Source organism: Rosa rugosa, chromosome 4 (genome assembly GCF_958449725.1).
Source record: "Rosa rugosa chromosome 4, drRosRugo1.1, whole genome shotgun sequence".
Lineage (NCBI taxonomy): Eukaryota > Viridiplantae > Streptophyta > Magnoliopsida > Rosales > Rosaceae > Rosa > Rosa rugosa.
In genome coordinates this window covers 50,351,618-50,364,419 of record NC_084823.1, presented here as the reverse complement: position 1 = coordinate 50,364,419, position 12,802 = coordinate 50,351,618, and the positions used below count along the sequence as shown (strand labels likewise).

General features: G+C 39.0%; 1 pseudogene; it reads left to right on the top strand.

The window, feature by feature from the left end:
* The first annotated feature begins 5,553 nt into the window (after positions 1-5,553).
* Positions 5,554-12,379, top strand: LOC133744973 (signal recognition particle 43 kDa protein, chloroplastic-like; annotated as a pseudogene).
* Positions 12,380-12,802: the final 423 nt, after the last annotated feature.

Genomic DNA, 12,802 nt, shown 5'->3' with positions numbered 1-12,802 from the left:
CAAACCTCTCCTTTCTCCTAATCTTATTCTCTCCGTATTTCAGATGTAATCATGTGCACTGATGCGTTATACATCTCCTATTGCTTGTTTGATGTTAACAACGCATGCGTCACCTTTGATTTCACTCCTTGGAGAGTTGCTTTAAGCGGCTACCCGCTAGTGCATACAGGGTTCGACCCATTGGTGCAACACAAGATTGATAACCGTTTCGTTGCTATCTTTGTGATCCCTTTGTGAATCTGTTTGGTTTTCTTTTTTCTTCAATTTTACTCAGTTCTTGCGGTGACTCTTCGATACGGGTATGCATATGGAATTGGAGACTAATGTTCTGTCTTTGGAAGGAGTTTTTTTGTGTGTTTCTTTGCTTGGATTTGCTTTCTTCATCTCCCAAGCACCTTGATTTGGTTGATTTGCTGTGATTCATCCTGCTGCAATTTGCTTGTTGTTGTGACTCTTCCACAGTAACTTCTCTGACTATGAGGGTTTGGGTGCTTTGATTCGGTCTCCCTGGTTTGGGCCCGTGTTGCTGTTTTGTTTGTCTTGTGGTTTTGGGCTTTTGGGCTGCTGTAATGTTTTCTTGGCCTTTTGGCTTTTGTTTTGTTGTAGTTTTCTCTGTTTAATAGATTGTTAATGAGAGTTTCCATTGGGACCTCCAAATTTGCTCACTTTTTTTTTTTGAATCCAAGGAGGTCAGCTATTTATTAACAAAAGAAGAGTTTACAAAGTACAAATATCAGCTGCAATTGCAGCTTGTAAAACATCTGGGACTGAAAAATAAAATTCATTCTCTGTGAGAGAACAAGCATGGCTAGCTAGCAAATGGGCCACCATATTTCCTTTCCTACCTATGTGACTCACATGTAAGACATTCTGAGCCTCCAACAGCAACCTAACATCTTCATATATTCTTCCAAGCAATGATGTGTTAACAGAATCATGAGCTGAGAGTTGACTATGAACTTCCATTGCATCAGTCTCCAGCATAACTGGCCCAAAACCATGCTCCACCGCAAACTCCAAAGCCACCTTGCAGGCCAATATTTCAGCGTGTTCTGGGGATATCAAACCATGCAACCGACAAGCACCACCTCCCAGCATGGTACCTTCCTCATTCCTGAAGACAAAACCCAGTCCCCCTTTCCGAGAAACATGATGGAATGCCCCATCAACATTGATCTTCACCCAACCCACCGGAGGAGATCTCCACACCACTCTGCCTCTATTTCTAGGCTGGGACGGTTTCAAACTGTGGAATCTAAATTCCTGCAGCCTGGACACAAGTCCCACACTGACATCCACAGCCTGACACTTCTTCTGATTCCAAATCCGGTCGTTTCTTTCCTTCCAAATCCCCCAAAGAGAGAATAAAAGTTCGCCAAACAGAGTTAATGACAACTCTTGAGCACATTGGTTCAACCAGCCAATAACATCACTATGCATATTGCTCGGGCTATAACAGACCTGCTGGAGAATGGCATTTTTTTGGATCACTTCCTTAGTGAATAGACAGTCCCTACATAAGTGAAGAGTCGTTTCACTTTGACTCTCACAGAGAACACACATATACGAGTCCAGAACCACACGTTTCGAAGCCAGCCTGCCCAAAGAAGGAAGGATATCTAAGCAGACTCTCCAGATATGTATTTTTGCTTTGTTTGGAATAACCACCTTCCAGAGCTTTTTCCAAAACCCGGTCCCAACAGGAAGTTGCAAAGGATTGTAGCTGGTTGAATGCAAACCGATATGCCGTTTTGACTGAAAACTTACCATCCTTCGAAAGTTTCCAACAAAGCCGGTCACTAACCACCCTCCTACTTAAAGGAATTGCTATAATTGCAGCTGCTTCCTCCTCCAAAAAAATCTCCTGTATTAGAGGGACATTCCACCTTCCCACATCACTCATCAGCTCACTAACTTGTGTGACCTCAACCGCTGCCAACCCCGGGGTGGTAGGCCGCCCAAGAGGTAGCGCCACCACCCAATTATCCGAGTAGATGGCAATATCCGCCCCATTACCTACCTACCAGTAACAACTTTGTTGAAGTAATTCTCTAGAAGAGAAAATACTTCTCCACGAAAAAGAGGGAGACGCATGAGGCATAGCTTCCCAAAACGAAGTATCCGGAAAGTATCTCGCTTTGTAGGTGCGAGCAATAAGAGATGAAGGAGTCATCAGGATCCTCCATGCTTGCTTGGCTAGCATGGCAGAATTGAAGTCGGATAGGCTTCGAAAACCCAACCCACCCTCCTCCTTCGGGTTACAAAGAGCATTCCAACTCTTCCAGTGTATCTTCCTCTTATCTAACGTGCTCCCCCACCAGAATCTTGCACATTGCTGTTCCAGATCATCACAAAAACTCTTTGTAAGTTGAAAAACACTCATAGCATAGGTAGGCAAAACCTGGGCCACCACCCTGATCAAGATATCTTTACCGGCACCACTCAATAATTTTCCTTGCCAGGAAGATAATTTTTTTGACAACCTTTCCTTAATATACTGGAAGGTAGACGTCTTCTTCCTCCCTACATAAGTGGGCAGACCTAAACATTTTGCATGAGATTCCACAACTTCCACTCCCAACAAGTTGGAAATCTCATCCTGTAAATCAACCGGCACATTCTTGCTAAACAACACTGAGCTCTTAGCAAAATTAACTACCTGGCCAGAAGCCCTCCCATAAGTCTCCAAAACCTCCTGTATAACAGAACAGGACTCCAAAGAGGCTTGTGCATAAAGCATACTATCATCCGCAAACAATAAATGATTCACTGTGGGTGCATTAGTACATACCGCAATGCCCGGTAAAAGACCCATTGCCTATTTTTGTTGCAGCAAAGCTGAAAAGCCTTCAGCACTAATAAGAAATAGGTAAGGTGACAACGGATCTCCTTGTCGCAACCCTCTGCTAGGAGTAACATATCCCCGTGGTCTCCCCCTGATCAAAAAAGAATACCGCACAGTACTTACACATTGCATCACCATTGAAATCCAGTTTCGAGCAAACCCAAACAGGCACATCACTCTCTCTAGAAAAATCCATTCCATCCTATCATAGGCCTTGCTCAAATCCAATTTCAAAGCTATGTACCCATCATCTCCATCACGCTTGTTATGGACAACATGAGCAAGTTCATTTGCCACCAATATATTATCCGTAATCAATCTGCCAGGGACAAACGCACTCTGGTAAGGGGATATCACCTCAGGTAATATGACCTTCAGCCTGTTAGCAATAACCTTCGAGCAAATCTTATAGAGAACATTACATAGGGCGATTGGTCGCAAGTCTGACATGTTCTCTGGATTACTTACTTTCGGGATAAGGCAAATGTGGGTAAAATTAATTTGCTTGAGCAATTGACCAGTATGAAGAAAACTATGAACTGCGTCAAATATGTCTCCACCAATAAGTTCCCAATAGTGTTGAAAAAAGAGAGGAGGCATCCCATCAGGGCCAGGAGATTTAGTAGGGTACATCTGAAAAAGAGCAAAACGTACTTCCGCCATGGTATAAGGCGCACAAAGTTGATCATTCATCTCTTGAGTGACACATGGAGTAATAGCCTCAAGAGTCAAATTCATAGCCTCATAATCAATTTCGGAAGCTTGAAACATTTTAGAGAAGTAATCAGTAACCACTGTCTCAATACCCACATCATCCTCTTGCCACTACCCATCTTCATTAAATAAACCTAGCAAGGTGTTCTTTCTCTTCCTGTTCTCTATTTTCCGATGGAAGAAACCAGTATTACGATCACCTTCTTTTAACCAAGTGATCTTTGATCGCTGCCTCCAAAACAACTCCTCTTGGAATAATAGCTGCTGGAGTTTATCCAACAACTCTTTCTTCTCAGATTGTACACTCACCGAAGGGAAAACATTCAACAATTCCTCCATCCTCGAACGAATTCCCAACATCTGTAATTGCCTACCCCTAAAAACCTCTTTCTGCCACTTATTCAATTGAATTCTAGTGTGCATGATCTTCTTGGTAGCACAAAACATAGGTGTGCCAGACACGTCCGTTCCCCACGCCTCCTTCACTACCCCATCACAATCCGGGTGTTGTAACCAAAACGCTTCAAACTTGAAGCGATGATATTTAGGCCTTACCAGTAGAGGGGCTGTACTAGCGCGCAGAAGAATAGGAGCATGATCTGAGTCCGAAGGTGCCAGATGATTGACTCTAGTGTGGTTAAAGATATCAACCCACGACGGGGTGCACACAGCACGATCCAACCGCAGCAAAGTTTCTGAATTCCACCAAGTAGCCATGGCCCCCTGATACCCCAAATCCAGAAGATCACAATAGCCCAATGCCTCCCGGAAGCCTCTCATTTGTCTCTCCGATCTGATTGGGCCTGCAACCTTCTCCCCATTGTTAAGAATCTCGTTGAAGTCTCCTATGACCACCCAAGGAAGGGAATCACTATCGGAAAGGTCACGCAACAACTGCCAGGACCTATCCCTTTCACCAGTTCGAGCATATCCGTAAAAACCCGTCAATCTCCATGACGGAACCCCAAATTCACCCACAACCACGGTGTCGATATGATGTGCAGATTTGGTGCCAATCTGAATCTTCACATCATCAGTCCAAAAAAGTCCCAGACCCCCAGCCTGCCCTGCACTTAAAACCTCCTCAGCATGAGCGAAACCTAGCGCCCTGCGTAACTTCTCAAAGTCCTCAACTCTGCTAATCTTAGTCTCACATAAGAATACAATCTGTGGGCGATTCTGAGAGCACAAATCCTTCAGAGCCCTAGTTGTAGCATCATTGCAGATCCCTCTGCAATTCCAGCTAAGAACATCCAAATCCATGGACGCTAAATTTTGCTTTCTTCGCCAAGAAAGTAACCCTAGTTCGCGAGCGGCTAGGTCTTATCAATTTTGTCCAAATTTGCTCACTTGACCTCACTCTATTATGAATTATTAAATGACATATATAACCTATTATAAAATGACTATTAAGAACAATAATTATACCAAAAAAATATTATATTTATTTTATGTAGACTTTCCAATTCAATAATATTAGATTGTATTCCTTATTATTTTACTTATCTATTTTCATTTTCCAATTTCACTACACACTCATTAAAGCATTCATATATATTTAATAAGAATAAAAAATATGATGAAGATCATATGACATAAAAATGTATGATATATATGTTGAACGCATATTGGTGAGGGAAAACAAAATAAATCCTCTTATGATTTATGACCTAAATCTAAGTCAATCCATTATATTTGCAAAAAAAATAAAAATAAAAATAAATAAATAATTAATTAATCATGTGGTACAAAAAATACAGAAAAAAAATAAACATTAAAAAACAAATGATTTCTTCATATATTTTTTTTCACATCTAAAATAGAAAAAATAAAAATAAAAAAACATAATAGGTCATGGCATTTTCTTATTGATTAGACATTAATTTTTGAAACTCAAGTTTGATCAAGTTTGAAAATCTCCCTAGAAGCTCAAGTTCCTGCTGCCGGAATTATTCAAACCGGTTCTCCCTGATATTCAAACAAAGAAGCAGAAAATGCCAATGTTCACAAGTAATTTCTCTGCCAGGTCTTTGGGTATGATTGAAGCTCCGGGTAATATTATGCTGCCTAAAGATGGGATGCTAACAAGCTCTGAACCAAAGAAGAAGAGAGGAAGGCCTCTGGGATCAAGAAATAAGAATCCCCCGAAGTCAAAGAAGGTTGCAGAAGCACAAGAGACTTGTTTTGCTTATCTTTCCAAACCTCCTAGACCAACTGTTAAGGGCAAGGAGAAATTTTTAGTTTATTTTTCTTTCTAAACTTTGCCTAATTGCTATGTTTTATTTGCATAGTTCTTAGGCTCGCTTTTGAATAAGTGAGCATTGGTTGTCTAATGAGTGGTGCTAGCCAGTGGCAGAGCCAGAATTTGATCTCAAGTGGGGCACTCGGATGTTTTAAAAAAAAAAAAACATTTGAAACATAAACTATATACCAAAATTTTAATAAACATTAAAATATTAGAATAAGATTCCATTAAAATCATTTTTTAAAAATTACATGTTTTATTAATCAAATATTTTTAAATTTTAGAAAACTTTTCATGATGGGATATAAATTATCTTCGACTTTTAAAATTAAACGGAAGTATAGTGTTACAAACAAATAAAAAGTATGAAATAATAAACACAAATGTTCCAAACCAAAAAAAAAAAAAAAAAACTCAAAACAGTCAATGTTGACAACAGGATTTGAACTTGGGACCAGCCATATAAAATAATCAAGTCTAACCGCTGCGCCATATAGGCTGCTAGTAGCAAAAGGAAACTCTTAGCAACTTATAGGGTTGTTAAGTACTGAATTTTTTTTTAAAAAAAATTAAAAATCCAGTGGGGCACGGGACCCACTGGGCCCCAACGTGGCTCCGCCCCTGGTGCTAGCATACCACGTCCTAAACTTGTTCTTGGTATGGCAAGGGAATGTATGTATCTGTGCCATTCTGGCTTGAGTTGAATGAAATGATTGATTGGTTTAAAAAAAAAATGTATATTTAGTTAAGATTTATAGAGTGATTAAATCATTGAAATGACTAAATTTTTTATTTTAAAGATAATAATTTGTTTGCAAATTATATGAGTGAGGTTATTTGAGGAAGTTTAGTGAGGTTTAGTGAGTAAATTTAGTATTTGAAAATTTGATAAGAGGTGTAAAAAGCATAGAGGTCAAGTGAGTAAATTTGGAGGTTCCAATAGAAAAACTCATTGCTCATTTGCAAACAAAAAAATTAAAAAAAGTTACACTATGTAATTCCCCATTTACACAACATATAAAATTAAATAAGGTCAAAATAGACATTTTAGGGGACAACTTGTGTGAGTTTGATGGAAATAAGTATTTAAATACTGCAATAAGTCTAAAATTGATTTTTTTTTAAGAGAGTTTCTATTGGGACCTCCAAATCTGTTCACTTGACCTCACTCTATTATAATTATTAAATGACATATATAACCTACTATAAAATGACTATTAAGGACAATAATTATACCAAAAAATATTATATTTATTTTATGTAGATTTTCCAATTCAATAATATTAGATTGTATTTCTTATTATTTTCATTATCTATTTTCATTTTCCAATTTCACTACATACTCATTAAAGCATTCATATCTATTTAATAAGAATTAAAAATATGATTAAGATCATGTGACATAAAAATGTATGATATATGTTGAACGCATATCGGTGAGAGGGAAAACAAAATAAATCCTTTTATAATTTAGGACCTAAATTATAGTCAATCTATTATATTTGCAAAAAAAAAAAAAAAAAAAAAAAAGTTTAATAATTAATCATGTGGTACAAAAAAATATAGAAAAAAATATAAACATTAAAAAACAAATGATTTTTTTTTGTTGCACAGATAAAATAGAAAAAAAAATATAAAAAAAAAAAACAGAATAGTTCATGGCATTTTCTTATTGATTAGACATTAATTTTTGAAACTCAAGTTTGATTAAGAAATGTATATTTAGTTAAGATTTATAGAGCGATTAAATCATTGAAATGACTAAATTTTTTATTATAAAGATAATAATTTGTTTGCAAATTATATGAGTGAGGTTATTTGAGGAAGTTTAGTGAGGTTTAGTGAGTAAATTTAGTCTTTGAAAATTTGATAAGAGGTGTAGAAAACATAGATGTCAAGTGAGTAAATTTGGAGGTTCCAATAGAAAAACTCTTTTTTAATAATATTTTTTAGGAAAAATGTCCATTTACCCAAGTTTGAGCTACACTAACCCCACTTATCCAAACATCTTATAAGACTATAAGAGTACATACTTACCTAATAAATTACATATTTTTTGCCCTAATACCCAATTAAATATTTTTTTAATTATTTTTTGTTTACTTTTGAGACAATTTTACCCTCCCTCCTTTTGTCACTTAGGGAGAGAGAAGTCATCGGAGGCTTTACCGGAGTCCGATCATCGGCAGTCGGACTCCGGTCACCGGCTGTCGGACTCCGTCACTGATAGTCGGAGGTCGCCGGATGTCCCCAAAAAAGTCGTCAAAAATCTCATAGGTCACCGGAGAATATTTTTGCCCCTGAATAAAACCCAATAAAAAGTTTATTGCCCTCCAATAAGAAATTTAGTGCCGCCCAATAAAATGTTTATTGAGGGTCAATAATTAGTAAAAAATGAAAATGTTTCTTGATTTTGAAAGTTTTGGGAAGTCTATTGACTCCCTAATAAATATTTATTTATTGACTCCCAATAAATTTTTTTATTGCCCTGCAATAAAAACATTATTGCCCCAATGAAATAAATTTAACCAAAATGAAAATCCCATGTTATACTCCATATGCCAAATTTAACAACATAGAAACTTAGCTCGCTAGTTTTGAATTGTTAAGCAGTTTGTTTTCCAAGCGCTAGTAAAGTTGGCTTTCAACTCAAAAAAGCTTTGAATGGTCTCTGCATCTTTAGAAAGATGTTGTGCTTTTGCTCTGCAGAATTGGGCGCTGATTCTTATGCGAGTGAGTGAATGAGTAGTACTCACTTCAGGTCAGGTCATTATATGTGTTGATGAATAATAATTACATGGTGCTCTCTCTACTATCTTGTTGCTCCCATCATCATCATCATATATATCATGAGCTTTTAGAGCAACTCCAACAGCTTCCCCATATTTTGATTTTTCTCTATTTTAGGGAAAAATGAACTTATTTTGCTCCAACAGATTCCCTAAAACTATCCCTATTTTACAGATAAGGAGGAAAGAGAAAACCAAATTCTCTAAATTTACAACAATCTCTAAAATTTAAAGAAGAATTATGGAGATTTTAGAGATTGCTGTAAAATAGGGAATCTATTGGAGTTGGAGAAGAAAAAAAGGCTAAAGCTTTGACTTTTGTTTCCCTATAATACAGAAATTATAGGGAAGCTGTTGGAGTTGCTCTTAATTTGTTTTCATTTATGTGTCACCAGATCACACCACCACACAACGCTGTGGATTTCGGTGCTTCCTTGGGTCGACACCGACATACATGAAGTCGTTGCTGTTGTAGATCAAGATCGAGAGGGAAGGAGAGGAGCGGGTCTCCAAGTTTGAGATTCGAACATGAAACGGATATGAAGACCTGACTCGACTAGGCCTGTAAATGGACCGGATTTTGATCCGGACCCGCTCCAGATCCGTGACTATTGGACGGGTTTGGATCGAAAATTTTGATCCATTGATCCGTTAATGATCCGAATCCATTAACCCGTTTTTTTGGACGGCGTGGATTGGGCTTGCGGGTCGGGGACGAGGAGGCAACTGTCTACTGTTCTTTTGGATTGGGCTAAGTGTGTGTTGGGCCTGGGTTTGGGCTCTGGGCCCACACTCCTTTTATATTTTGTTTTATTATTTTTTGTTATTTTTAGTTATCAAGGGCTTTATGCCAGCAATAATATCCTACATGTACTGTGTAGGCCTAAGTGGGCTATGTGCCTGTGTATGCACTCTACGTGCCTTGTCTGCTCTAGGCCGGCGGCGAGTTATTTGCTTCGTCAAATGGGCGCTCCCGCCTAGTGGTAGGGTGAGACTAAGTGCCGTCGGATTTACTTTTCGGCGGCAACATAGGAGGAAAGCTGTGCTAAAGCAGGCAATTATGCTGTGTTGTACAAGGGGAACATATCGAGTTATCTTTCCGCTATGTCACTGCTATGTTAAAGCAAATGGAGTAGCTATTTGTGAACTCTTTGCTAGTTGGTGCTTGTTAGAATACAAGTCTACTGTAGAGATTTCTGATATTATTTCAGAAAATATTCTAGATGCTTATTGTAATCAGGGGTATAGGCTCAATGTCCCCCCTTTATATTCGACAGTTTCATTAATTGAGGCTTGAGGGCAGCCGCACCAGCCATTTTATTCAAAAAAAAAAAAAAATTTGATAATGTAATTCTAGTTTTGGTAATATTTTTCATGTTGTTTTACTATTTTATTAATATCTTATGAGGTATCATGATATAAATTTAATATTACTATTTAAAATGTTAAAATATTTGAAATTATAAACGGGTCGGATTAGCGGATCAGATATCCGTTAATTCCGCGGATACGGATTTGGATTGAGCTATCAATGATCCACCGGGTTAACGGAGCGGGTTTGGATCGAATTTTTTTTTTAAGTACACGGATTTGGATTTAGGTCGATCCGATCCAAATCCGGTCCATTTACAGGTCTAGACTCGACCCGTCAAATTCGATCAACCAATTCAGGAGATCACCGCTCTTGAGATAGATATCGGCGGCTCCAAGATCGCCGGAACCCGCCTCCACCGCCACCGCTACCTTCAACCAACTCACTTGTAATTCCCGGTGAAGCAAAGATGACAACGCCACCGCCGGTCATCGAGACCTTTCAGAGAGAGGGGAGGAGGGGGCTTTAGAGAGAGAGAGAGAGATGACCAGAGTCATCGTGGTAGAGAGTCTGAGACAGAGAGAGAGAGAGAGAGAGTTTTAGTCCAATTGGTAAATTTTGGAGTTTTTGGAGTTTTAAGTGTCTTTTTACCATTAAATGGGGTAAGTGGGCACACAAATCTGTTAGTGGAGTAAGTGAGCATTTATTAAGCCAAATTTGGACATTTGGTCAAGAGCCCTATTTTTTATATTTCAAACCAGAAAATGAATCTTCTGTAAAATCTCGATATTTCCCTAGATTAGGTGATATCCTAATGGTCGATCAGAAGAATCAGAAGTACTACGTACTTTTTTAGGCTAATGAGTTTTTAAGTAAATATATTTGTATTGAAATATGGATTGTAAATAGAAATCAATATATTGGTACATCAGAGTCACTGGTTTTTGGATGACATTTATATATATGGATTAAATACTTGTTACTCCTCAAACTTTTGCCTGAAAAACAGTTTAGTCCCTCGCATTTCAAATTAAACTGGATAGTCCTTATTCTTTCTAATTCTCACACAACAGGTCCAAAACAGGTCTAAAATGACTATTCTACCCCCAATTTTCTATTATTATTATTTTTTTTTTCTCTATTTTTTTAATTTTTTTCCCCTTTTTTATACTCTCTCTCCCTCCCCCCTCCCTCTCTCCCTCTCTCCTAGCCGCACGGTCTCTCTCTCTCCCTCGACCTCTCTTCTTCTTCTCTTCCTCTGCCATCACCGGAGACCACCACTTCCGGATTCGGATTCAGATCTGGTGTTGGGGTCCACGGACCGGTTGGGACCCGACCCGGAGACGGTGCAAAAGCAGATCAAGGTTGCAGAGTTCAAGGTGATGGATGCGATCTACGATGGATCGGGGGCTTATTATGCTTCTCCGCCTCCGAGCTCCATTCCGTTGCCGGTTTTTTTGGCTAAAAACGGAGCAGCGACCAGCGATCTGCGAAGGCTGCTGCGTCTCGATTTGGTGTGAACACGTGGCCCTCCGACGATGATCGGAAGGCTGATCCTGGCTGAGTGTTTGATCAGACAGTGGACACGCAGTGTGTGGATCCGAGCCGTGCGTCCGGCTGCTGGCGGAGGCCGGAGCTGACCTCGATCACAGGGACAACGTCGGCGGGTTAGCTGCCCTGCACATGGCGGCCGGGTACGTGAGGCCAGGTGTCGTGAAGCTATTGGTGGAGTTGGGGGCGGACCTGGAGGTGAGGACGACAGAGGACGGAAGCCGTTAGATTTGGCCAAAGAGGTACTGAGCACGACTCCCAAGGGGAACCCGGTTCAGTTTGCGAGGAGGTTGGGGTTGGAAAGCGTGATTAGGGAGCTGGAGGGGGCGGTGTTCGAGTACGCGGAGGTGCACCAGTTGTTGGAGAAGAGAGGGAAGGGGGATGCCGTCAAATATTTGGTCAAGTGGAAGGACGGTGGAGATAATGAGTGGGTCAACGCGCGGTTTATTGGGGAGGACTTGGTGAGGGACTTTGAGGCAGGGAGAGGTCGAGGGAGAGAGAGAGAGACCGTGCGGCCAAGAGAGAGGGAGAGAGGGAGGGAAGGAGAGGGGGAGAGAGAGAGAGTATAAAAAAAGGGGAGAAAAATTAAAAAAAATAGATAAAAAAAAATAATAATAATAGAAAATGAGGGGCATAATAGTCATTTCGGATCATTTTGGACTTGTTATATGAGAATTAGAGAGAATAAGGACTATCCAGTTTAATTTGAAATGCGAGGGACTAAACTGTTTTTCAGGCAAAAGTTTGAGGAGTAACAAGTATTTAATCCTATATATATCATATACAGTAACTGATTGCTGGCTCTATAGTCTATATATATGAACAAATATTCTTTGTCATTGATCCATGTGCCTGCTTGTAGTTTTTAAGATTAATTCTCTGCAGTGTCGACGAAGCTGAATCAGACCATCACAAAAAGATAAGGAATATATATATAATTCTGATCTCTGTGTTATGTATTGAAGAAAGCTTATATAAGCGAATCAACTATAACATATGAATTAATAACATATTTTACACGGTTGCTGATGATTGCATGAAAACAGCTCTGTATATTATGAATTTGCACTTGTACGTTCTGGGAAGAGCTAGAGAAAATTATAGGGAAGATGTTTGGAAGTTTGGGGTTGATATTGAATAATAGTGGTGTTGATAAGTTCTTAAACCAGTGAAGTTTCAGTCCACTGGGTGATTAACTCGGTTGCACCAGCACCAAATACCTACTTTGCATTTGGAGCTTAACTTGCTTCAAATCATGCACTATTTTTTTTTTTTAATAAGAATCATGCATTATTATGATGCGAAAGATCGTTGAGATTGTTTTGACATGTAACAGATTTAATTTA